At 32.4% G+C, this 27,679-nt stretch overlaps 1 long non-coding RNA gene across 1 annotated transcript; it reads left to right on the top strand.

The window, feature by feature from the left end:
• The first annotated feature begins 34 nt into the window (after nucleotides 1-34).
• On the top strand, nucleotides 35-27,673 carry LOC143226099 (uncharacterized). The gene is made up of 4 exons (XR_013014292.1): nucleotides 35-173; nucleotides 11,765-11,835; nucleotides 12,946-13,035; nucleotides 27,610-27,673. It is a non-coding gene; the product is annotated as an uncharacterized LOC143226099 (long non-coding RNA).
• The last annotated feature ends 6 nt before the right edge of the window (nucleotides 27,674-27,679 follow it).

Raw genomic sequence — 27,679 nt, 5'->3', positions numbered from 1 at the left:
GTTAGGTTGTTTTGGAATGCTTCAAGAATTTTTGTAAGAGAGATTATAGTAATAAGTGGTAATTTTGTGAAAAGTAACTGTTACTTGTAAGGAGACTTTGATTTTATAAAGATATACTTTGCCGAGTATTTTGAAGTTTGGATTTGAAAATCGTGTTCCTAAATCACCATTTGGTGAGTATCGTATTTGCTTTAAAGTTAATAAAATGTATAAATGATGTTTTTGTAATTTTAGGCAAGGCTAGTACTACTAGTAAGTCGTATTGTTTATTTATTTTTAAATCATATTTTTTTATGTAAAGATTTATACCAAATTGTGAAAGTTAAAAAAAAAAGCGATGAAGCTTCAAATTGCAACTATGTGAAACGAATTGTTGAGTAGTACTAAATAAAAGGTACGGTCAGATTAAACTTCACAGTATCAGCAGGTAATACTTGGACATGCATGTTCGTTAGAAACTTTGGGAGTCTATAGCTGAGTAATGTGATAAAGTCTGAATAGAGTAAATACTTGTTAAGGCTATTTATTATGAATATTAGTTGATAGTTATTTTAAGTGTTACAACTTACAGCATTGTTTATTTTACAGTGTTGTATCAACTAAAAGACAACAAAAATGACAAAGCTACCCTTTAGAGACCAGTTTACCAACAACTCAAGTTTAGTGTAGCAGTATTTAAAAGTGCAATACAGCTGAATAGTTTAAACAAGTTTATAATAAAATACATACCATAAAATCATCTCAAGCATTCTATAAATTTATAATTCTGACATAAAAAAAGTTGTTTCAAAGAACAGTTGAAGATTTACTATAGGAATTAAACAAACCAACAGTAAAAAAAAGCAGGGCCATACTATGGGTAGTGTATTTGGATAGAGCATCAGTGCAGATTGGGGTGCTGATTACCTGATTAACTAAAAAGTAAACTGATGAGTTGCATTGGAGGTGCTGAATTTATATGCTACACAAAATGCCATCAGAATTGGAATGACACAGTAGAAGGCCACTTACTAAAGTAGCTTGTCAATACTTTTTTCTGAATAGTAACAAAGACCACTAAGTCCAGCTAAAGTAGCCCACATACATTTAGACATGCTTATTTATCAAGCTTTTAAATGAAAGGAAACCAACAGCATATACTAACTGTTAAGAGAGAAACCATTTAATAATTACTTATTAATGATTGAGGAGTGTTTTTGCTTAAGAACAAGGACATGTATGTTTGAATTTTCAAAACTTACATTTACTTGACATATCAGAAGACTCAGTAAATATATTGACAATAAACTGTAATGGAAAGTATAGTGTGATTAAAACTAGTGTGTTTGCCAATTGCTGAAATCTAGAATGTCATAGAGCATGTTGACAGTTTAGTTGCTGGTGACAATAAACTTTTTTTTTATTATTACAGTGAAAATTGTAAACCAAAAGAACTCTATAATAAAAAGTATGAATGGTTCCTGTAAATGAGTGCTTCATTGGGCTAGATGATATAATGAATTATGTAACAAAATCCATGGTGCAAGTGAAAATAAAGAATGTGTCAGTCTCACTATATTTGCTGTATGCAGTGTTTGAGGCCTATCACCCAGAATCGAGGCTTTAAGCTGGCTTTGATAAGACATAGTGATGACTGAGATGCTGTTTTATTTAACTAACTATTTACCAAACTCTGTTACAGTGTAAACTTGATTATGATTGTCAGAGATATGCTTTGAATGGCAGATGGAATGATTAGTCCTGTGGTATAGTTTTTAGGGTAAATGTGAATTATAATGCTAGAGGTGGGCTGAAATTAAGCAGGCCAGGTTCTTATGTGTTTGGGGAAGCACTGAATACATTCATGAAAAATGGTTTAAACTTGCATAGTGTTAAGGTAACTTTGTGAATAAACAAACTGGTAGGGTAATTAGGACAGTGGGTGTTTGAAATAGGAAATTTAGACCATAAAAAGTTAAGTAATGATTTTAAAATAACTAAGATTTAAAGATAAACATAGTGAGCCCAAGAATAAACGTAGTTGCTATTGTAATGGTAGGAGCATTGGGACAAAATAGATGAGATCAAGAATCTAATTAAAATGGAAGACTGTGAGAATTACTGAAACTAATGGTTACAAATTATGTAACAGTGATATACTTTTTAAAATATTGGTGAGATGGCTTTTTATATAAGGATGAACTGTAGCCAGTTAGGATTGGAAACATAAAACAATGGTAGGATCTAAACAGTTCACAGACAGATGTTCCAAGGAAAGAAACTTTTTAATTAGCAGTTGTTTCAAAACACCTGAGCAGACAGGAGATACTGAGATCAGGGGATGTTACTCAGAATAGTGTTGTAATAGATGTGGGAGATTAATTATTGGCACATTGTTTAGGATTCTACTGAGTCTTGTAGTGATGGAAAAAATTCCTTGAAATTTGCAATGGTTTTCTGTAGCAGCTGGAGAGTTGAGGCCATTTTAGACTTATTGTTGACCAGTAATATGGATATAATTGCAACAGTTTAATTATTTTTGATTCAGCAGACACATGTTCTGGAAAAGAGGAGAAGGATAACAGGAATCATAAGTTTACAATGGAGATAAAAGAGAAAATTAGGAATAAGTGTCACGAGTTAAGCTTTAAATCATAAGTAGGTTTAGAAGGTTCACAGAACTATAGGAATCCTGGGGATTTGTGTAAAAAAGGAGCTCATTAGAAACAATTGGCTGATAATATTTAACTTTAACATCAAGAATATTTTAAGTGTAGTAACTATGAACAGAATATTAAAATGGAGGTTTGGGCCCTTAAAGGGTGCTGATGGAAAGGTTTTTTTTATTGAAGGCCATTAAATATGAACAGTTTTAATTTTTTTTTCTTATTTCATTTTCAATAAAGAAGGGACAAGGAGTGATTTTATAGTTTAAAAGATTAGTAGCCTAGAAATGTTTGCTTTCTTTGTGCTGTATTCTGAAAATAAAATGAAGGTCCAAATTTGAGATTTGGAACCAATTAAGAGTTTTGATTTTGCAACAGAGTAATTAAATTATGGAATGAGTTACTGTCGATATTTGTGGGTGTCAGTACTTTACAGAAGTTTGAAAGAGGAATTTAAGATTTTTCTGGAAAACAGATGTGTTTAAATTTTTACTTTCCTCAAAGACGGACATGCAAGGACAAACAAACCTTTATTTGTTCATATCATATGCTGATTTTTAAGCATTTTGTTTTGTGTATTACTTCTACTTTTTATAGGTAGTTTATTTAAATTTACTATTTCATAGAATTGAATCAAATTGTTTCAAGTGTTTTTTAGCTGAGAGATACAAGTTTTAAGTATTAAATGTCCATTGGTGGGATTTCACCCTTTATCTTGTAGGCTTTCACTGCATATTTACAATTTTGTTACTATCTGGTATATAATGAGGGAGGATAAAAATTCAGTAGTATATTTTAAGAAGTCTTAAATGATAAGCCAAACTGGCTTTGGTTCTTATAGGAGAAGGTAACACCTTTATCGTTTTTATTATTAAACAAAGGTCTGTGTATGTATTTTCATTTATAACGGGTAAAATGGGAATGATAGCACCAAACCTGGCATGTATCCTAAGGGTCCTCAGGTCTTCCTTGTATGTTGAACTGTCAGATAGTCGTTCTTAATTTTAATATGAGCTACATGTAACTCTTTTATTTAACTAAAGCTTAAGTGTGTTTTGTTTTTATCAGTAAACATATCCAAGTCCATTTCTTCATTAATGATTAATTTAATGATTAATTGGTTATCTATGTGCAATGATTCATGTCACATAAAATAATCAATTAATTAAACATTTTATGAAGGTAATTGTGTTTGACTATTCATATTATCTAGTAACTGAAATTATGATTAAATAGATTAATTTCACAAAAATAATTAGTCAAGATTAAGGTTTCTGATTATTTTTGATTATTCTAACAATATAATATTTGAAATATTGCTAGTGTTTGTATTTTAAGTGCAAAGCTACATGACCACTGGTGGTATTGGAACCTGTATTGTAGAACTGTTTTTTTTACAACTTCTTAAGGTAACAGTTAGTTGAATTTCATCAACAAATTCCACAAATTGCTAACTTGGATAAATATTTCCCAGTCATATCACCCCATATTTCTCATTATTGGTGGTTTTTTTTTAATCTTATTAAACTAATGAAAGAAATATTAATATCAGTTAGGTAAGTTATTATAAACAAAGGTCCAGTGTCAGACAGAGTTGGGCATTTAAATGATATAATTGATCACGTGTACCCTAGTTGTTATGATGCAGAATAACAGTAATTGAAATTACAATTAAATCAATTATCACAAGGAAAAACAACTATTCAGAATATTGGTAAAGATACTCGATTTCAGGTCAGAATAGTAACCACTTTAAAAGAACCAACTTTATTGCCATTTTTGAAGTTTTTTTTTAACCAATAACATTGTTCTGAGAGGCATGTGATAAATTCTGACAGCAAGTTCCAGTAAAGAGGTTAAACATGCAGTTTGTTATTTTATATGTTTGTCTTCAATCCTTTCCTTTTTATTAACAGAAGCTACAATAACACATTTCTAGTCAATTGTAATCTTTCTATTATCCAATTCCCTTTGAAAATTGACCTTTGATCATTAATTGTAATATTATTCAGGTTTAACTTGTGGTATGGTAAATCATTTAGGCTTGGGAGTTTATACTTTGTAATTTTTATAAGACATTACATTATGTTTAATATAAATCAAGATTTGTGCTATTCCACCACTAAACATTAAAGAATCTTGTGCTTGCTTTCTTTCATAAAAACATTTGTTAGAAACCTGTCATAAGTTTTTGTTTTTAGCTGCAGCACAGTGGTTCATGAAGTGGTTCTACGTGTTTTTTGTTTTTTTTGAAGTACAAATGTTTAGCTCATAACTCTATCTCTTGACAGGTTTAATATCTAATTACAGTTGTTGCTATTGAGGATTCTCTTTTGTTATGAAAATATTACAACCATTATTTTCTATAAATTCCATTTTGAAGTCGTAAAATTGTTTACTTGAAGTTAATGTTCATTTTTAATAATCTTTTATTATTCCATTTTTTAATACCTCAGTAATTTCAATTCTACCAAAAGCTGCCATATTTTAAACACATAAGTCTATTCTCCAATAAGTACAATGTTCTTTCTTTTAGAAAATTGACCTTGTAACCTTGACTCTGATCTCATCAGAAATTATAAAATAACTATCTTGGATAGTAGTATTTTAATGTTGTCAGTAGGTGACAAAAAATTAAGCATTTTTATTAGACAACTGTTTGGGTTAATTACTTGAGTCAGAACATAGTTTCAGTAAGTATTTATTTTTCATAGCATTTCATTACTTGAGTCAGAACATAGTTTCAGTAAGTATTTATTTTTCATAGCATTTCATTACTTGAGTCAGAACATAGTTTCAGTAAGTATTTATTTTTCATAGCATTTCATTACTTGAATCAGAACATAGTTTCAGTAAGTATTTATTTTTCATAGCATTTCATTACTTGAGTCAGAACATAGTTTCAGTAAGTATTTATTTTTCATAGCATTTCATTACTTGAGTCAGAACATAGTTTCAGTAAGTATTTATTTTTCATAGCATTTCATTACTTGAGCCAGAACGTAGTTTCAGTAAGTATTTATTTTTCATAGCATTTCATTACTTGAGCCAGAACGTAGTTTCAGTAAGTATTTATTTTTCATAGCATTTCATTACTTGAGCCAGAACGTAGTTTCAGTAAGTATTTATTTTTCATAGCATTTCATTACTTGAGTCAGAACATAGTTTCAGTAAGTATTTATTTTTCATAGCATTTCATTACTTGAGCCAGAACGTAGTTTCAGTAAGTATTTATTTTTCATAGCATTTCATTACTTGAGCCAGAACGTAGTTTTAGTAAGTATTTATTTTTCATAGCATTTCATTACTTGAGCCAGAATGTAGTTGCAGTAAGTATTTATTTTTCATAGCATTTCATTACTTGAGTCAGAACATAGTTTCAGTAAGTATTTATATTTATAGCATTTCATTACTTGAGCCAGAATGTAGTTGCAGTAAGTATTTATTTTTCATAGCATTTCATACTTTTTTAATTGCCCTTCTCTAGTATGCTAATATCAACAAACTGTTTATGGGTGTTCGTGACTAAGCTCTTCATACCACGTGTTAAATAGTTTCTGTTCTGTTCTAACAATTGTTTGAAAATACAAATAGTATTAACATTTATATATCATTTTGATTGTCTGTTTATTAGAGTAAATTGATTATAGAGAGTGCGTTTAGTGTTATGCGTAAAATACTGTCAGTATTAATATACTTGTATTACCTAGTGTTTAGTTTAGTATTCACTGAATGTACAAAAGATACTAAAGCTATATACAGTTGCCCATAACAGCTAAAGTGCTTGATTTGAATCTTTTAGTATGAGCAAAATGACAAAGAATAATATTGCCTATTCAAGGCAAACCTTCCCTCCCATATAAAAGTATTGAGAACAAACTAATTTGGATATAAACTGTTGTAGAGAATTAACATTCTGTTAGGAGGTGTTGAGGTGGATAATTATAGCAGAGTCTCAGAAAACAAATAGGAATCCTAGAAAAGATTATAATAGTACGTATGAGGAAATGAAATACTCTGTTGGAGAAAATTAGTATTGCTTATAAGAGAGAGAGAGAGAGAGATGTAAGTTTGGGCATTAACATTTAGAAACGGAGTAATTAGTGCATCCAATATTTTTTATGTATTTTAATTTGAAGAATAAACAACTTGTTTCATTTTTCTGAAGCACTGTAGTATATTTATTACAATTTTTAAAGTACTATATTATACTTGAAGTTATAATAAGATGTAAAAAATAGAAGGAAAGTGCACTATTTAATTATTTACATTTTGCTAAAATGATGTTAATTATTTGAATTTTCTCTTTATTATAGAGAAAGATACAAATATTATTAATTTTTGAAATAGTTGGACATCTGTATCTCCTTGGAAGGTTGAAACACTGTTCACTGCTTTATTAGTAAAAGTGTTAATACTCATACTGGCTGTTCTAAGATACATTTTTACTTCAAATGGGCTTCTCATCATCAAGAGTTAGACAGCTGGTATTGCCTGTGTTTAGACAGCTGGTATTGCCTGTGTGAAATATAGTTCAATAAATTTCAGAATGATAGGGCTAAAAGTAGATTTTTAATTACTGAATGGTTTTCAGTGTTTTGTTAATATGAATTGCTTGAAGTTTTGTTATATTCTTGGACTAGACAACCTTCCTTTAGCACAGTTGATAAATAGTTGAGATTCTGATTAGTTAAATTATTTGTTACTGTTATTGTAATGTAATTAAAAACAATTTAGATATGAAACAAAGGTGCAGTTAAAAAACAGATTGAGTGTGCAACTTAAAGGTATGAAATTAAAATTGGTGGCCAAACTGGTAGTTAACTTACAAGTTCCTTAATTAGCCAGAGAATGATGATGGGTAAAACAAAAAATGCAGTCTAGCTAACTAATGAATAATATTTGCTGTAACCTTCATATCAGTGTTATAAGTGTAGTTACTAGTTTGACTGCCAGTTTTGATTTTTAAGTTGTATTCCCAATTCTTTTCTGGCTGCACCTTTTTTCACACCTAAGGTGTATTTGATTAGATGTTACAGCTTTTTGTTGATGCACACCAACAAATCACAGCAGTTAAAGTGACACTTAATAGTAACTTTTAACTTTATGATCACAATCCTATATCTTACAGAACAAACTAGATTCTCTGAAATACATAATGGTAGTTTTTCCTAAAGCAGTGGTAATAAGTTCCTTTATTATAACACCATGTAATTTAGATTAATAGTTTCTTGTTATCACCCACATGCACTTGGTATTTTGGTATATGAAGTACAGGTCCATTAGAGCATTTTCACTGAAAATATGTGATAGTTTTGATTACTGCAGTTAAGAGCTATTGAAAATGGAAAATAGCTAAACTATCATTCCTATTAATAACACACACTGTCCTGCAGGTTGTTTCTGGTGTAAGACACACTACTATGTTCCTTGATTTATAACCTTGAACAATAAGGTTAACATAAAAGATTCTAGTAGACTAACACTAAGACATCTGTCACTGGTGTTTTGTTGTGACTCTAGCCATTACAACTGTTTGGTCAGTTTAGTTAATTACTAAATAGTCTGTCTAAGACCTAATACAACTTTTAGTGACAGAGAAAGTGATATTGGACAAAAATGTTCACTTAATTTTATATATAAATTTGAAACACAAAAGGTATAGTGTTAAGTAATATTCTTGTGAGGCGTTTGTTTGGCATCTGCAGGATAGATAAGGAAGTTACACAATCATCTTCAAGAACTCATAATAACAAGACCGGTTTACCTTCTCCTAGTTGCATAAATAAAGAAGTAAGTTTTATTCAGGATTTCTTAAAATACTGTGTCATCATTAGATGTACATAAGCTGTTCGTTGTGTTTACCTTTAGTGATAAAATCTTTATATAATGCCTAGAATAAACTAGAAGTTGAACACAGTCTGTTATCTTTGAAATGTTCAAGTTTAGAAATGCTTTTAAATGACGGTACATGTAGGAAGAAAACATTAGAGCAGTCTCGCTATGGAACACATTTGTTTGACGATGTTTAAACTAAATGCTTTTTGGATATTGTTTGTTTTCTTGCTGTTTTTAGGTGAGTAAAATCCATTCCCAGAATTTTGTTAGACCCATCATGTCTTAAAAATTTCAATAGTTAATTTTGAGCACTCACAGATAATGTAAGTACAAATAGGAAAATATTTTCAAACGAGATTTTTTGCTTTTTCTTCTTTTTGACCTAGTGATTCTTGACTAGTCGCTAGTAATATACATGCATATAGAAAGAATTGAAGAGCCGAATTCGAGTGTTTTGGTCATTTTACAACGTAAATGAAAATACCATAAATGAACATTAAATTGTATGTAATAACTTAACCATTTGGGTTCCTGAAAACTTTGTGTGTGTGTGTATATATATATAAAAACAGGATTGTCCAGCATCTCATGCAACATTTTCTGGGCATGGCCAGGTAGTTGGGGCGCTTGACTCGCAATCTGAGGGTCGCGGATTCGAATCCCCGTCACGCCAAACATGCTTGCCCTTTCAGTCGTGGTAGCATTATAATGTTACGATTAATCCAACTATTCGTTGGTAAAAAAGTATCCCAAGCGTTGGCGGTGGGTGTTGATGACAAGTTAGTTGCCTTTCTTCTAGTTTTACGCTGCTAAAGTAGGGACGGTTAGCGCAGATAGCCCCCGTATAGCTTTGCACGAAATTCAAAACAACAAAACATTTTTTTTATGTTTTATAACTATATATATAGGAAAGAAAAAGATGACTTAAAATAATTTTTAAAGCAGCTAATAGTCAGTCCTAGGAAAATATCGCACTTTGTGTGTTTACAGTAGGCTGACCTGTGAGAAAGAAAGTTACTAGGAAGTTTAGAAATGACACTGTGTGGTCTTGGCTTTGGGGGCGTTACTTCGTATGCACGTTGCCAGTTTACTGGTGAAGCGTTGCAAGTTATTCATCGTAGACTCCTTCTGTAAAGTGGTAAATATTTGAATATTATAAACCCCGTGTGGCCCTACGTGTTCGAGGAAGGCTTTCTCCGTTGGTACTAACACAGAAGGGGCCAGAGACATGTACGAGTTTATTACTCTAATAATGGCAGTCTATATGTGTAGGTAACTTAGTTACAATAGGCAAGAGATGATTAAAAAAACAAACGAAAATGTTTAGGAAATTAAGACATGTTAGCGGGTTTTACACGTATTTGTTATACCAGTGTCAAAAAAAAATCAGCTTGAACCTAAGGATACACAGTGGTTAAACCATAGAAATAAATTATGAAAATTAATTCACACAAAATGTTAATGTTTCATAGAAACTACAATATTTTGTAAAGTTGATTAAGTAAACACTATATTTTAGATAGTAAAATAAGACTTGTATGTTACTCTAGGATTTCAAGGATAAAGTGTATTTAACGCCTACTTTCTCTATAAGTTTGCCCAAGATGAAGAAAGAGCAACCTTTCAAAACCGCCTGAATCATTATTAAGTATTAATTCTTAAATGGCAGCCATCATTAATTGATGCTGTTACCTACACCATTCCCGCTGTTTAAGGGTTAAACCTCATCCACCTCAGGGATGGGGTTCTGTATTTTTGTCTTTTAAGGGATATTTGAACCTACACGATTTCCTAAAATCATGGTTACCTTTTTGTTGGTAGGCTAGTCTTATGAGAGATTTCGTACGTGTTGATAATCCGTTATCGATGGTAAAATATCGCACAATGTATGGGTAATATTCTTATGATGAGACACTGTGTGACAACCTGTGACCTTATCTGCTTGGAAAATTAGTTTTTATTTGAAAAATATACATAGTTAATTTACTTTGTTTTCTGTGTGCCCGAAACGGTATGTATTTGATTTTGTTCATAATTAGAGATTTTCCGAGATAAATGTCAGTTTAATATTTAAAATGAAAAGGCTTACATTTTGAAGGTGCAAGATTCAAACTACAGTTTACAAAAGGCTTTTAATTTTTATCCTATTTATACAGTAATTAGTGTATCAATAGAGATATTACTGAACGGCATAAACTCAGAAAAAAATTCGAACCTAGTGATCCAATATTTTGATACGTTGTGATCCTTGTGTTTTGAATGTTACAAACTTATAATTATTGGATTAAAGTATTTACTAAAAGAATGAGAAATATTTAATGCCATCAGATTTGCCTGTTTATAGAAAGCACTTTTTTATTATTTCGCCATTTGCTCGCTGTGCAGAGTATTGATTACGTTTTTTTTTTTGTAGGTATTGTGATATACGTCTCAACTGATACTCTTTGATTTAGTTTTATCAGAAAGAAAAATGTATGAAATATATACCTGTCAAATATCACTAAAGATTAATTACTTACATTGGCGTTTGTTTGTTTCATGTGCTTTTTAAGTTTGAGTATTTTACTCGTGACTCCTAGAAAGTGCATTCATTTCACATTCGTGCTTCTGTTACGTTTACTGGTTGTTCTCAAGCTGCAAAAGAATAAACGAAAATGACACTAAACTTAATCTGTGTTTTAGTTACTTTGGATACATGTTTTTAACCACTGTGATGGCTTTATTGGGGGATATATTTTTTACTCGTGAGCTCGGGCGGTTTGATTGTTTTTACCCTCTTAATAAATGTTTCCCTTTGATTAAGGGCTGCTGTTTTCCCACAGCTGGTGGGTGACAGTGCATACTTGTTTAGATGTGGGATGATGCTGGCGTGAGTGATCACATTTGTTTCTGATTGTGATATTAAATACAAGCTTCGGGTGAGAGTTGTGAATACATGTGCTATCATCTGATGCACCTAATCAACCCTTGAACCATTGTCCATCCCATTTGTACCAGCACACAACATACCATCACAATATGTGTGAATATATATGTTAGTTTTTGTTTGTTTATCATGTTTGAGGATTTTTCTTGGTGTTATCTTGGTTGTTGAGGTAATTTAGATTTTAGATATGGTTATACAGTTGTGAAAGGTTTATTTTTTTCTTTACGTGTGACTTTATTATCTCATTAAACACTTTTTCACTGATACCGAATTTCGCATTGTAATATAAATGAAATTCTGTTTTGTACAACAAATTTGAACCTGTAGACGTAGAATAATGATAATTGTTTTTCAGTTAAAATCTGCCTGCAACCTCCAGAAGTTCCTTAATATTATTACTGACCACAAATTATGCCAAGAAGGAACGTAAGTGTTAGATTTATTTTATCACAGTAGTTACAATTTATTAATGTTTTTATGAGTGACTGTATGTCATCAAGTACTAGGAGCTAGTATAATGATATCTAGATATTACTTAGCTGTGTCTGGGACTGATGTCACAGTAGGAATGGGTGAATAAAAGGCATTATTTGAGATGTCATGATTTTGGAACAACTTCATATAGCAGGTTTGAATTTGATGGTATACTTAGTATATACTTTGATGACATCTCAAATTTAAATATATAATAGCCAGGTTCTGTAGAAAACTAAATATAGATCAAAATGCTTCTTTTCAAGAGTACATTAGGAAAATTGTGTATTTTTTGTAATTGCTAAAATTTCGTATGGATATCAACATTAATCATTCACTATACGTATGTGTTGAACGGTCAATCTGAAAAAAACAAAAACTTGTTAAGAACAATTTGATTGTAGAGGGAGAGAAATTTCACGAGAACAATTGGACTTTTGGTAGGGACCTTTTCTTGCACTTAGTTAAATGACGAGGAATTGTGGCACCAAACAGAAAAAACAACAACCCGTGTCTATATAGAAACTCGAGAGCACTGTCGTACTAGATTCATCTATTGTATTGAAATTCGAAATAATTGACTTTGCTGTCAACTTTTCTTTAAAAACAAACGTAACAATTTATTATTGAAAGAACAGCTGGAATGACAAAAAAAAAAGGTTGAAAATGACCCACGAGACAATAATAATGAACATATGCTCTGATCCAAGCTATTGGGATTTCTGCATATTTTATTTTTATCATTATTTTTTATAAAAAAAATACTTTTGAATTGTTTCAGTGAGTACAATAATTTACACCAGTCACATAAAAGGATGTGACGTTAGTGTGTTGAAAAATGTGTATATTATGCTTGTATACTCGTTAGTTTGATCATATTGAGAACATTTGCATAGTATTCTACAACTAAAGGCCTGTTTAAAGTTGATTACACTGTCATTCTGACCTGTTTGTTGTAAACCAAAGTATCCACCCCCAGTTACGGGAAAAGTTTAACAATCAATTTAAATTATTTCATGGATTTTTAAATGGTTGTGTTACACTCTTTGTTTTCACCCATAGACAAAGTTCTGAACTACTTCTACCGCCCTCTACAAAAAGTAATTGTTGAGCATTTCAGTCGTGCTAAGAGCCCCTGAACAATAACATACGGTAAATATATATTTTTATTCCTTAAGTTACGTCACGTTTTGAACTGTGATTAATTTCTATCAGTGTTGTGTAGAATGTCCTGTTTGCGAAATAGAATTTGCAATCACCATCATTCGTTTCTGTTTTACCGTTTCTAAAGAGAATGTTGAGATCTACCTGCATGCTCAGCTTTTCTAATGGAACGCGGAAAGCAGTCGCCATAAACCAGAGACAGACGAGCACTCGGACAGACACTATGCTTGGCAATATATATATATATAAAAGATAAAACCATATCCAAATGAAAAAATGCCGTCTCCGACTGTCGCCTAACATTCTTATTCTTGAAGACACCTGTTCACATATCAAACCACATTATAGTAATTAAAACCTGCAAGTAACAGCATGTATAAAACAATGAAGCATTCAGTGTTAGGTCGTAAGCCTATGTATGACAAATTCATGGTGACATTTCCGTCTTAATTTCTGATAACTATCCAGACATTTGTATTATAAAGTGTTTTCAGTTGCGTCTGTGATTTGTTTTTGTTACTACGAGCATGAAGCGTTTTTCTTTCCCATACGTATAGTGTCGTGTATTCATTTACTTTTCCTGACATTCCAAGTGTAATTAAAACTCGTTGAAAGATAATTTCGTTATGCCTCTTGAAGTACGATACAACATTCATTGTAAAATAAAACATTATGGCGCAATAAAAATTAAGACCCGATGAAACTTAAATCCGATAAGCAGATATGCATATGGAATTTTGAGTTTTTACTTTCTCAAATATATATATATAAATTTATCACAAAAAATTCGCATTTTTCCACTCTAAAACTTTACTTGCGACTTAAGGACGCCAAAATAATACTCCGTTTAGAATGACGTAGCGTATCAAAATAGATTTGAACGTCACACGCAGTTTTAATGTCTTCTCTCCTACGTTTTCATTGTAAAATAATGCTCAGCGGAAGGTCTAATTTTATGAGCATGATGAAAGATATTTGAAACAATCGCTTACAATACATTCGTAAGTTGGGTTACTCGTTACGCAAATTCTTTATGCAGAACTTGTGTTAAAAAAACATCTAGCGACAGGTGGATAAAAGTACTTGTATGTAGCTTCAGGTTTATGAAGGGGGTTTAACATTTTCAACTGCGATGCGGCGGGTGCTGAAATTCTCAAGTTTTTCAAGAAGGTGAGAGGGTATGCCATTTCGAAAAAACCCTTTAAATGTTTTGTGGAAAATAATCTACAGAGAGAGGGATGGACAAAAACTGTTTAAATATTTAAAATATTTTAAAAGAAGTAAATTTATTCCCATAAAATTATAATAGAGATATTTGTTTACTAAAAACAAAAAACATATTTGCAGTTCATATATCAGTGTTCGTGAATCTTTAATCAGGATATGTTACGCATGTGAATAGCAGACGGTCAAAAAACATGAAAAATGTTGGGGTAACTACTTAACCATTTCTCCGAGCTTCCAATGGCGACGTGGAAACAGGTGTCATATTGCGTATTTCTCCGCCTGTTACTCTCAAGTTAATACTTCGGCGTTCGTGTTTTTCAGATAAATTGCTGTCTTAGATGAGCTATTTCATGTATTTTAAAATTGAAAAGTATGCACATAGGTGAATCTCTGAGCCTTGTTATTTATTAATTTATTACCGTTCACGCTGAAATTGCCGTGTTATGTAGCTGCAGATTTTCACTTATTTAATAAAACAACAGAAACATAGTTAACTAAAAGTACAAAAATGTCCATGTATGTTGCCACGGTTATGGGTAACGCAGGTAAAAATTCCAGTTGGGTAAAAAACAAGGTGAACGTGGTGCAATGACCCTTGAAGGCGGAATCTAAATCTGTTTAGATGTCTTTGATTGGATATCGGGTAAAAAAGTAAAACCTGATAAAAAGTGATACTTAGATCAACGTTCAGATTATTACAGGTGTAAATATTTTCGAATAACATTTATTCTGAGTTACTAATCGTAAGAAAAGTTGAATATTTAACTCTTGATATAACAAATTATCAGTGACAATACAAGGGTAGCGCGTGACATCTGTGAGCCTTCTAGATTTAGGTACATTTGAAAATAAGTATTGTCAGTTTTATTCCGGTAGTAACTCGTAGTGTTGTGTGTGTTTATTAAGCAGTTGTAATAATTTTTATTATTTTATTCATATTTTGTGATTAGATTGTGATTTAGAAAGCGTTGTATTTGTGAGAGAAAACTACGAATTAGTAGTCATGATGTATGTATACATGAATCGTTATTAAAAATGTTTAAAATTACTTCCGGTCTATATAACCGGTTTTGTAGTGTTCCCTACTCTTTGGCCCTTCTTATTTTCGCTTTAAAAAGAATACAATTTAATTATTAAATCTTGTCTTAAAAAAGAAAATTAGGTATATAAAATCAATTTAAAATCACTCCAAATTATATAGTCACAGATTAAAATAATACAAATATAAATAGATTACTTACACAAAATATAAAATCTTAACAAATTGTACAATACTATATTAGGATCATAAATGTATAGGTTGCTTTATAATAAACTATAACTCTTGTTTGATTCTAGTATAAGCTAATAAACTTTACCGTAGACCACGGTTAAAGATGATCTAACATAAAATTAAAAAAAAAACGTCTCCTTGAACACATCAAAATATTTATTTAAAAGAAGCTAGAGACATTATGTATTAAGTACCATCTATAATTGAATATTACCTATTATTTAATAAGACTTTCGAATTTTTTAATTAAATATTTCCCTCTTCCAATCTTATTTTATTGCTTCATGACCAAAAAGGATAATCTTAAAAAAATGTTTTCTTTATGCAGGTGTTAAAATGTGAACTATCTGATATTGGGTTTAAATTTGATTTCGTATGATATTTATTATAATTCTAAAATATATCTATATATATGTTAGGGTTTTTTCCACATATTCTTCTCCACGTAAGAGTTAGAGTAGAATTTACATGAAGTAGGTAGTCTGTTCTGTGGAATCTGGGATGTGTTTTATTTGCAAGATATTCTTCGTAGAATATTTAACACTTTAGTTTATTAAAAATGTTGTGTATTAATTAAAAAATCACCGTTTTGACCTTACTCTGAAATGGCCATCTGTGTTGAACGCACAAAGTTAAGAGAGATCATGGGATTATTTGATCACAAACGATATAAAGAAATTTGATGTATAATTGTTAGACAGTGTTTGAAGGAAGTGTGTTGAAAGTAATATCTTCTAGATGTTGAACGAAGTGATATAAAACAGAATTTTGACTAACGGGAACTGTTGATCAAAATAAATATATTTTCGAAAGTGGGACCCTAGAATGATTTTTACAGTCATTTCAGTTAACTTTTTTATAGTTACGTAATTAACATTTTATTATTTTTGATTAAGTTAGATAAGTGGCACAAGTTACATTGGTTTCCAGAAGTTAAGGCAACAAACATTAAAAATGCCTACAAGTCCAAAATGGTGCAAGTTTAATGACCAAATTTGAATCACAGGTATATTTGCCTATGAGACAACGCGTAACAAGAAATACGTGTAGTAAGTCGTGCCAAAACGTGTAAATACTATCTGTATAAAGACACGTGGATTCTGAGTTTTCAGTTTAGTTGTGGTTTTGGCGAAATATCCATATAAAGTCACTTGACCAAAATGTTTAGCAGTTGTTATCTGGAAGACTGCTGATTGTGGGATCAAAACCCATTAATAAACATAACTTCTTTTTATCCATGAAGACGTTATAATGTTGATAATGAGTAGCCCAACGCTTAGTGGTGGGTATTGTCGACTAGCGGGCTTCCCTCTAGCTTATCACTTCAAAATTAGGGACATTACTCGAATAGTTTTGCTCGAAACTGAACAAACAAATAAACAAAATTGTCTAGAAGATTCGGTAAGGTGGAGCTATTAGTAGGCTTGAAGCTGGACACACTCGAATGGCTAAATGTGACAAAAGGGTTGTTTCTTGTGTGTTAACATAATACCAACTACATTGAGACATTGGTCGAAAACCAGTACAAGGTTTTTACAACGCCGTCAGATAGTCGTTATTTGCCACTTTTGGCTCGACGAAACAGATCTTTTAGACCAACCTTTTTTTTTTTTATCTTTATATGGCTATAGGAAGATTAGTATCAGCTTTAACTATATGCAGGATGCTACACAGAAAAGGGATCTATGCAAGATGACGAGTGTTGTGCATTTCCTTCATTCAGTAACACAAAAACTGATATTTTAAGTGGTGTCGTTAACAAGTCTTTTGAACACCATATCAACAGATATGTGTTCTTTTTACAGGTGGGTCAAAATTCAGCCCACATTGACTCACAGTGTACTCTCATTTGGTAAAAACGTGAACATGCAACTGGTCCATGCACATCATGAAAAATATTCCTATGGTGGTCTGAGTAGGAATGTTCACGTGTAAACTTACAGACCGCCACGTATTTGAGGATTGAACTGTAATGAAGATATCGGAATGAGATCACAAATTTCTGGGTTAAACAATATGCATGTCCTACAGGATATGACATCCTTTTATTAAATTGCAATACTCATCACACAGGACACATGTTATTAGCTAGTATCCGCAAGACTACGTGATCATTCCTGCGATTTGGTCAGCACGTTCTCTTAACCTCAGTCTCATAGATGATGCTTAGGATGCTCTGGAAAGATGAGTTTGCCTCTACGTGGTACGAAAACTGCTGTGGTAACTCAATATACTTTTTTGCCGTAAGTTCTTATAAATGATTTTGTAAACAACATTCAGAGTTGTTGTTAGAAGTGTATAGCCGCCAGAGGAAACCACACCATCTGTTGAATATCCCTCACTCGTTGTTTTCTTCATTTTCTTGGCTTGCTTTACTCTCTGGGCACTTAACGAATCAATGTTTATACGTTTTAAGTTTTGTATCGTACAAATTTTGTAAATAAATATTTCACCATTTTACCATTCTTTGTATTTTAGGTTCCTTGCTTAACTTCCAGAAATCAGTGTAGTTTACGAATTAATGGGGCCTGGCATAGCCAGATAGTTAGAACGCACGACTCACAATTTGAGGGTCGCGGGTTCGAATCCCCGCCACCCCAAACATTCCCTATCAACCTTAAGGGCGTTATAACGTCACTATCAATTCCACTATTCGTTGGTAAAAGAATAGCCGAAAAGTTGGCAGTGGGTGGTAATGACTAGCTGCCTTCTATCTAGTCTTAAACTGCTGAATTAGGGACGGCTAGTGCAGAGCCTTGTGTAGCTTTGCGCGAAATTAAAAAAACAAACAAAATGAAATAATGTTGAAAATCTGATGGTTGGAAAATAACGTTAAAAATCATTCAAAGTTTAAGTCAAAGAATAGATGTGTATTTAGCGATCTGTATATTTCTGATTTAAGGTTTCATACAAAACTTGTTTAAAAACAGGATGTATATTTTAAAAAAATTTCGCCGTTTGGACTTAACTCTGAGGCGGCAAATTGGGTTGAACACACAAACTGAAATTTAAAAGAGATAACAAACGATATAATGAAAGGTATTGGATAATTCTCAAACAGTGTTTGAAGAAAGTGTACAGGAAATAATTTTCTAGAATTTAAACGAACTGGTATAAAATGGCGAGGATTTGGGTTAACTGGAAATTATTTGATCAGAAAATTGCAAGCTTCGGATGTGTTACGCCATGTGAAAATTACACCCTGACATTTTAAAATATACTTTGTGGCTTGAGGTGTATGTGTGCTTCGATAATTGTGTTTTGAACAACACCCAAAAACTAATTTGAAATAGTGTGAATATTTAAAGTGTGACCACAAGGGGCCTTTCTGTTTTCTGAAGTGAAATTTTACTGTATATTTGTACGCACCTAATATGAGTTTCACGGATTAAACAACAAGTAACGCAGAAATTACCTGCAGGATACATCTTTGTCTTTTATAACGCGTCTTTCTGAACTATTTGCGTACCAAATTTCTCGAGTCTATGATTTTGATGGCTACAGAGCCCGTAATAACGTATTATTCACACTTAAAAATATAAACGTAACTACCACCAATGTTGCCTTCCAGTGGCACAACGGCATGTCCGCGGACTTGTACCGCTAAAAACCGGGGATCGATACTCGTGGTGGGCAGACCGTGGATATCCCATTGTATAGCTTTTTGTTTAATAATAAACAACAACCATGAATATTAAATTTAACACTGATAATTATTATTGGAAACCCTGTGTGTTTTACACAGGATATCAATTATTTCACTCAATTTATTTTTTCAATTTTTAGCATCGAGGTTTGTAACAGGAACGAACGTTTCCTAAATATGACACAGTATGTGAACTTTGCCACTGGGTGTCTCATTACAAATAGTTTTGATACCTATTGTAGGCACAATGTAGACGTTTAACCGTGGGGGCGTTATAATGTGACGGTCAATCCCACTATTCGTTGGCAGAAGAGTAGTCAAAGAGTTGGCAGTGGGTGGTGATGACTAGCTGCCTTCCCTCTAGTCTTACATTGCTAAATTAGGGACGGCTAGCGCAGAAAACCCTCGTGTAGCTTTGGACGAAATTCAAAAACAAACAAATATAGATGGCTCATAGTGGAACTGTGTGCTTCACAATAACCAGACAAACCATCTGTTGTGGGTGGTGTATAAACAAGTCGGTAATTTTAAATTTAAAGATTCGTGCGTACAAAACATTTTGATGTTTATACTCCCAGTGGTATTTTATGATACTTTAATAATCATGGGTGTAAATATATTCATAAGTGACTGCGTGGAAGGTTATTTTTAAAATTATTTTCAAAACTTGGTGGTTATCGTTTGACTCGCAATCTCGAAATTGCAGATTCGAAACATTAATCGAACATTCACACCTTTTTAGCCTTGAGGCGTTATAGTGTGGCTTCACTTTTCGTTGGTAAAATAGTACCTCAGGAGTTGGCAGTGGGTGGTGTTGATTAGCTGTTTGTTTTCTAATCTATCACCTCTGAATGAGGGACGTCTCGCACAGATAGCTCTCGTATATTTGGGCAAATTTTTACATAAAACTAAAAGGGCTTATATTCCTGCCTTTCCTTTATAGTAAAAGTAATGATCATGAGGTATCTACGTTGTATATCGTTGTGGTGTTCACCAATCATTCACCTAGTTTGTAAACGTCACGCTCGAATATGCGACATCTACTTTTCGTGCTATGTCTGATGATACTGCAGTAGACCATTGATCAATGGGAACTGTTTTCAATAGAATATGTTAGTCATTTAGTGCGTGTTTCACTGTTAGATTACATGTGCGTTTCATTCGTATAAAGCGTTTTTTTTTTTTGCAAGCAGTGCTGTCACCTGGCGGATGTAGTCATACGGTATTCACCTGTCTTACATAGTTAGAGGCTTATCTGATTAACACTTGTTTTGACTGATATTTTAAAATTGGGACTCATTGCACGAGAGAGCGCTTGTATTTGTGTGTCAGTACTCGTAGATTTACCCAACTGTTTCTAATGTTAGTGTAATACTTAGATTTAAAAGTTTCACCATAACTTAAGTTTATTGTTTTCAGAAGCCATGATATTAACTCGGATGTGGAACATTCAGTATTTTGCTACTTACGTCCGGATGTTCTGAAGTTTTTATCACTCACGAGAAACAGTTTTTAACTCATTAGTAACTTTGTAGTGTTTTTTATCACCATTTTATATTACGACAACTGTGTATTTAATATGGAGGTTGTGAGTTAGATATTAAACAAACAGAAATACGTTCAGTGTTAGGTGAAGATGTAAGAAAAATATTAGTTACCAATTTATTTTTATTGTGGTCATTAGCGGTGGAGTACACATATTGCACCGTATTGAGCAGTGTTGTGTTTTTGCTCGACACAACATTTGAGTGTAAAGAACTGTTAAAAAATCGAATTAAATCACGAGCCTACCGTGTAAAATATATGAAACGTTATCATTAATTACAATAATTTATTTCGAAACAAGCTGAATACTCGTTCCATGGTGGGAAATTTATTTTTTCCTTCAAAGTTATATCTAAATGAATATATATTTTAAATTAATTATAAGTGTTGAGAATGACTATTTTATTTCTAGCATTTCACGAAAACTTTGTTATGTATATTTGGTTATCTTTAAGTATTGCGTGGTTAGCATTTTGACTTTGTATAGTTTTAAGTTGTATTAAAATTTTCTTGATAAATCTTTACAGATTGAAATACGCGAAAGAATTGATTCTCAAAGACGTTTCTGCTTGATAAACTATAACCTTGTAAATTATTAATTAATTGTGATGATAAAGACGGTGGAATTTATCATAAATTTCGGAATGTTCTCCTCGGGACTGTCTTCCTGGTTTTGTCTTTGTTAAGCTGCTGAGCTGAAGAAGCACACTTTAATTTGGACATTTTGAAAATTGGAATGTGCTGCGGGTAAAATATGTGGGTCAGTATAAAGTTGTGGCCAAGGACTTTGATTGGATAAAACTTGGAAATGTTGCATCAGTGTGTCACCTTGACAACCAAGCAGACATAATGGAGATTTCAGCCAATGATTTTTGTGTGCCAGCAGTATCAAGTGTGTGACGTATCTATACCTGATTCGATTTTATTACTCATCACTCCCAATCTAATTATATCCCCAAAGTAGCGCATCGTCCTTTTCACGTGTGTGTGTGTGTATATATATATATATATTTATACATATCTGGAAGAATTCTAAAACGTTAAACTTGCTCGTTTGGGTTGAGAAAATTTTATGTAGAGGAGCGAACAACGTTTCGACCTTCTTCGGTCATCTACGGACCGCTTTTCGTCTTAAAATAATGAATTAATGAATTAACAGTATTTTTATCTGCACATTTTTTATGTGTTGCTCTTATGTGATTAGAGGCAAACAAAGTCGTAGACCTACAAACAGTTTTAGTGCTTAAGTAGTTTAGAACAAGTCCATTTGAAAAAAACAGTTAATAATCGGTAATTTTAGACTTAATATTTTGTTTGAGATCGTGATAACACGTACGCACAGATCAACGTGTGAATGTAATAAGAAACGCGCGGTTTCGTGAAATTTACTTTAGACTACACTGCTCCTGTTATGGCTAAGAACCTTGGAATGTCGTTTACTACGATGACCGGAAATAACGTAAATACAAAACATTTTAACTGCAGTGCTTTCGAAAGATGCCCTTTTTTTTTAAGTTTGCTATAATGAAGAAAAGTTTACCTTTGGAAATTGTACAGATTATAGGGTTTTGAATTTTTGCCTAAAATTGATATTTTTATATCTACCTGCATTCCTAATGTTATTTCTCCGAATCATCCAGTAGACACTAAAATGTTGCAATTTGTACTTTCATGACGTAGTAAAATGTGCGCATGCCATGAATCACGAGAATAGTGCAAGCTACAAAACATACAGCAGTGTTTGTTTTTTCAAATCTAGAAACTGGGTTATATGAAGCATGATGGTGAACATAAAAAAAAAAAGACATAAAAATTACGTTTATAATAATAAATTGTAGTAAAACAGAATTTGGTGGTGAAATAAAATATAACTTAATCGAGTTTTGATATTCACCCCCAACAGTAAGGAAACAATTTTCAATTTTTTTCCTTACAGACTGTTTTCAGTTTATTTAAAGAAAAGCAGTGTTTTAGAAATACTCAAAAGGGAATAAACGTAAATAGCACTTTCAGAATAAAATGTCTTTACTTCTTGATAAATCAAATGAATATTTCGTTCACCGCGAAATAATTATAGTTTATTTGCAAAATGTTTTAAGGTACCTGATCTGTTTTCGTACTCCAAATAGATAAAATATTTTTTCATATAACGGACGTAAACATAACCTTTAAAATTTATAGTTTAAGGCCATAGAAGCATAACTAAAAGCCTGAAATTTGCCATGAAAATAAAGCAGTTTTTTACATTCCTTTTAATTTTTCAATTTAGAGTTCAGAATTAGAAACGTGTTAAAGCATAACACTTCAGGTTATCTTTTGCCACCCACAATTTTTTGAGCAAAAGGTCTTTCGTTCAGTAATATAACATCCCAGTTGGGATGGACAATGGAGTGACAAAAATTTCGATGGATATCCATAACAATACTTTAAAAATAACGGTTCGGTGTAGCATTAGAAATTAAAAGGCCTAACATTTGTATTAAAGGTCACGTAAACTGCATTTTTTTTATTATCCCTGTCGCTTTTTCAGGCAGAGATTCTTTGTGATTATGTTCGGTACTGTTGTCTGGGCCGCGTGGGCGGCTACTGTCATTGACCTTTGTTTCCATAGATCCTCAAGTGTTAAAAGACGTCGCACTTTAATCACCACGACTTGTTATAGGCCTCTTTCTGGATGGCTGTGGTGTTATAAATTGATCCTATACTTTAATATTCCATTATATCCCAGGGATATTTCCGTCTTAGGAGCTCGAGATCCCCAGTCTGAACACGTGCTTGATCTGAATGTGTAACTATTCTAAGTCAGAAAGAGCTGTCACCTATTCTTTTTCCGAAAGCAGTTTCACAGGTCTACGACAGTTTTATTTTCTTGAAATTTTTACACGTTCAACAATAATTAATGTACGCTGAATCCAAAAATGATATCCGCTTTTATCCATCATGTATAGATTTTTCACAAAACTTTGTTTTTTTTTCGTAAGAGAATATTTTTATTGTAGTCGGGTTACATTTTGTTATGCATAAAGTGTGGACGACCACTGGCTATAGATTTCTGTAGACCAATCACGACGTCAGAGCCTTATCGATCATTTTAGAACCCACGAAAAATACCGCCAGTAAATAAACGGTTAAGAGGCCGCATGACGTGTCATTTCTGGATAGTATTAGTTTGTGTGTACACTTTGATATTATTTTTCCTTTTCAATATTAGTTATACGTCGCTATGGTAACAAGAGGTTGTGTAAATAGCTCGGACATATTCTGTTATATTTGTGGTACATCTATTGTAAAGAAACAAAGTCAAACCACTACACAAGTCGTCAAAGAAGGGCATTACGTGTATTTTGGAATAAAACTTGAGGGTCAAGAAAATGCCATGGGCTTCGCAAAAACGTTTGTGTCGAGGTGTTGGAATTCCGATGGTTTGTTGTGAGCTAGGAAACCACGGAGATGACTGCTATTTTTGTCTGTGTAAATTGTAATGCAACATCACTCAAAATAAAAAAGGAAATTTCTTATCAGAACCTTTAATCTGCTATAAGACCTGTTGCTCATGGACCTGATGTACCTGTATCATCAAAGACTCTTGATACAGTTTCGTCTGGTTCTGAACCGGATGTCAGTAGAAATGGTAATAGGGATTATTTTTAACCTGAAATGTCTGGAAAGGTTTCATCAAGATATAAGTGGAGAAGAAAGTGAAACATCAGCATGATGGCTAATTACTGATGGTCCTTGAAACAAGTTACTACAAACGTGATGCATAAAAGAAAGACAACACATACTTTTGAGAGTAAAAAACGTAGATTTCACAAAAAAGTCAGGGTTAATGAAGGTTCATATTCGTTTGACGTCAATGTACTTCCCCTTTCTTCTGTTCATTTGTTTTTGTTAACAAATATAACAATAAAAATTGTTCATTGTGGTAAAATAAGTAATAATTTGATATAAGTAACTTTTTGATTTATAAAAATCCTCACGTGGTAGAAAGATATTAATGTCGTTTTCGAAATTCCGTCGCTGCATTATGGAAATTGTTATTAAAACCAAAACAATTTTTATCAAGTTTAAATTCGCAGGCCTGTGTTTTCGATAGTGTCACAATACTTACGAGATGGAAAATATAGTTGTAATACATCACGACTTGTATTGGCAACAGTTGTTACATCATTTACTGATTTGTGAATTCAAAATAATTTTGATATAACGCATTTAAACTTCTCTACTGGCATATGCGAATCATATTTATATAGTGTAGTTAACCTTTTTTCTTGGATTGTCGTAATCTGTAAATCAGTTGATTCTCCACAGATGAAGGTCTGATGTCAATTAGTTGAAAAATGCGGGCTTTGCATCTGGAAACAAAATTCTCTGCTGCAGACTTAATATAATAAAATATTTTGGGGTGGTGTCAAATGACATCAAATTGGTGCTGTGTCTTGTATTGTACAAACACAATTTAAATATTTTCGTGATAGTAACAAAGAATAATTGCTAGTAGCAAGTAATGGGTCACTAGTATAAACTTAAACTTGTTAAATTGTTGTTTGAGAATATGGTAGATCACATTATAGGTTTACTTGTGTATAAGTATCGACTTTGCTTTATCAAGTTTTTGTGAAATTAATGAACCTATGATAATTAAAGGTATTAGCATCATTTGTTAGTTTATTCTTTCTAATTTTTGCCTGCTAGGAGTTATTCGTAATCTCTGTTGTCAGCAAACACTTTGTTGTATTTTTCCACACTTGTTTAAGTATGATCATTAGAATGACAAGTGACAGTGTAAACGGCTATTCCGACTATATACTTTTGAGTTTTACCTTGTAGTGTGTATGTAGACTGTGTTCTGTGAATGGAATGCTTTATATTTTAGCCCACAGAGTGAATGGAACATTTGCAGGTTTTAAAGTACGGCTGGAAGCATACAGACTTGTACATACTGCTACTAAGAGTTGGTGCTGCTGTCTAATGGCTTTGTGTGTGAAATTCTCAAAAAATCGATACTTTCATACACGCGTTCACGTTAGCGTTTACGCGTACATCATTCAGCGAGCGTCAGGAGAGATTGTATACCTTAAGTGTCATTATGAGGGAAAACTCGCAGCGAGTTGCAACTCAGTTCGTCTGTTTTGTTTATTTTTCTGTGCTGTGCGTGTGGTTTAAAACCAACTGAAAAAAACAACACTGTTTTTCAGTGTAATCCAAAGCTGTAGTTCTTACTTTGATTGGTTTATAACAATGTGAGAAGTTATTTCGTATTAATTTATCTGAAATTATAAAAAAAAACAGAAAGGAAAAAGTGTAATTATAGCGTATTATTTTGTGTAAAAATTTGAAAGAGAGTAAGTCGTCTGTAAGAGGCATTTGTATTTTACAAATGTTTCGGCTGAATGAACTATGTCGGGACCTCTACTTTCTCTTAATTCAGTGTAGTTTGCATTCAGTATTTCGTATCATTTAGAAGGTAAACACGTCCGTTGATTTATTAGCTTTTTTTTTTAAACGAGTCGTGTTATACAGACACACACATTTTCAACCGTTGTAGCTGTTTTGTACCCGCTGTGTCATACCGATTGTGGAGATAACCAATTCCTGTAATTAAACTTCAGCTTGTCTCTAACTCTCAAACCTGTATCACAGATGTTTTATTAAACCATCAGTAAGCCTCCTGTAACTTGACACACAGTGTTTTGTAGTTGAGGTTTATGGCAGTTTAGATAAAATTAGCTAGCTGGTAATGCCTACATCCACCAAGCTTATGTCAACTAACTTCAAAGGTACTTACTTCCACAATTGAATATGCATTGTTAATGCTAAAATATATAGTTTACTGTTGAAATCCTACCCGTTGAAAATAATTTGATGTTTTTTATTGTTTAAAAGTTGGTACGAACTCCATCATATTAAAGTTAATTTTTATTGAATATCATTATTACATCTGTTGATCATTATTTACACCAGGTGTTTTCAAACTTTCCCAACTCTCGACTTACTTGAATTGTAAGATAATTTTCTAGTACTCATAGAGTATTAGGAAAAAAGATGGGTGTGATGGACTGTGAGTTCAATAAAGTCAGGTAAATAGTGGTCTTGTGTTGTTTTCTTTGTTCTAAAACGTTTTTTGGAACATTGATTTATAAACTTAGAAATATATTTATGTATTTAAAAGTCTTGTATATATGACCATTGCCTCTTGACCTGCTATCTTTTGTTTTGAAATGTAGTCCAAGTTCATTGACCTTCACTCACTGTAGTGAAACTTCCTTGGCTATTTGCTGAAATACTTTCAAGCAGCAAGCTTTTCAATTTTGCTCAGTTTATGTGATAACGCATAAACATATCATTTAGTGGAAAATATATCTAGGTAACATTACTCTGAATTGAAGTCCGTGTATTAGCAGTATGTGTAAAGATGTCATTAATAACTGATTATAATTGTGTGGTACACAAGAACCTAATAGACTGTTATTTTAAGTGTTTGTTCAACATAAGCACTGCACATAATAATAGTCGTATGCGGTTGTCCACGTGGAAGTTGGGAACTGGACAAAAAAGTGACAATTTCATCTGGTGTTAAGCCTAATATGACCTTAACTGACAAAATGATACACGTGAGCTTAACCCTTAACACTTTGTTTTCCAAACTTTAAATGGTTGCATCTTCTCTTTACATTAAAACAAATTTCGTAAATAATAAATAGTAAAATCAACGTTTTCTTTACCTGTTTTTAATAAACTTTTAAAATGAAAAACTGTTTTTAAGAAGTGAGTAAATGCAAGAACAAAAAAGAAAATAAACTTTGGGAGCAAACTGATAGTTTTGTTAGGTTATCGTCGTCTCCAATTCTTTTTTTCGTCTTTATTTTAGGGCTCTCCTGTGAAAAGACTCCCCAGAAACAGACTTTATTCTTAGCTTTGTGACATCTCATTATCACGGG

The sequence above is a fragment of the Tachypleus tridentatus genome, chromosome 9 (genome assembly GCF_004210375.1).
Source record: "Tachypleus tridentatus isolate NWPU-2018 chromosome 9, ASM421037v1, whole genome shotgun sequence".
Classification (NCBI taxonomy): Eukaryota; Metazoa; Arthropoda; class Merostomata; order Xiphosura; family Limulidae; genus Tachypleus; species Tachypleus tridentatus.
Note: the sequence above shows the minus strand (reverse complement) of the source record. Positions and strands in the feature narration are given on the sequence as shown.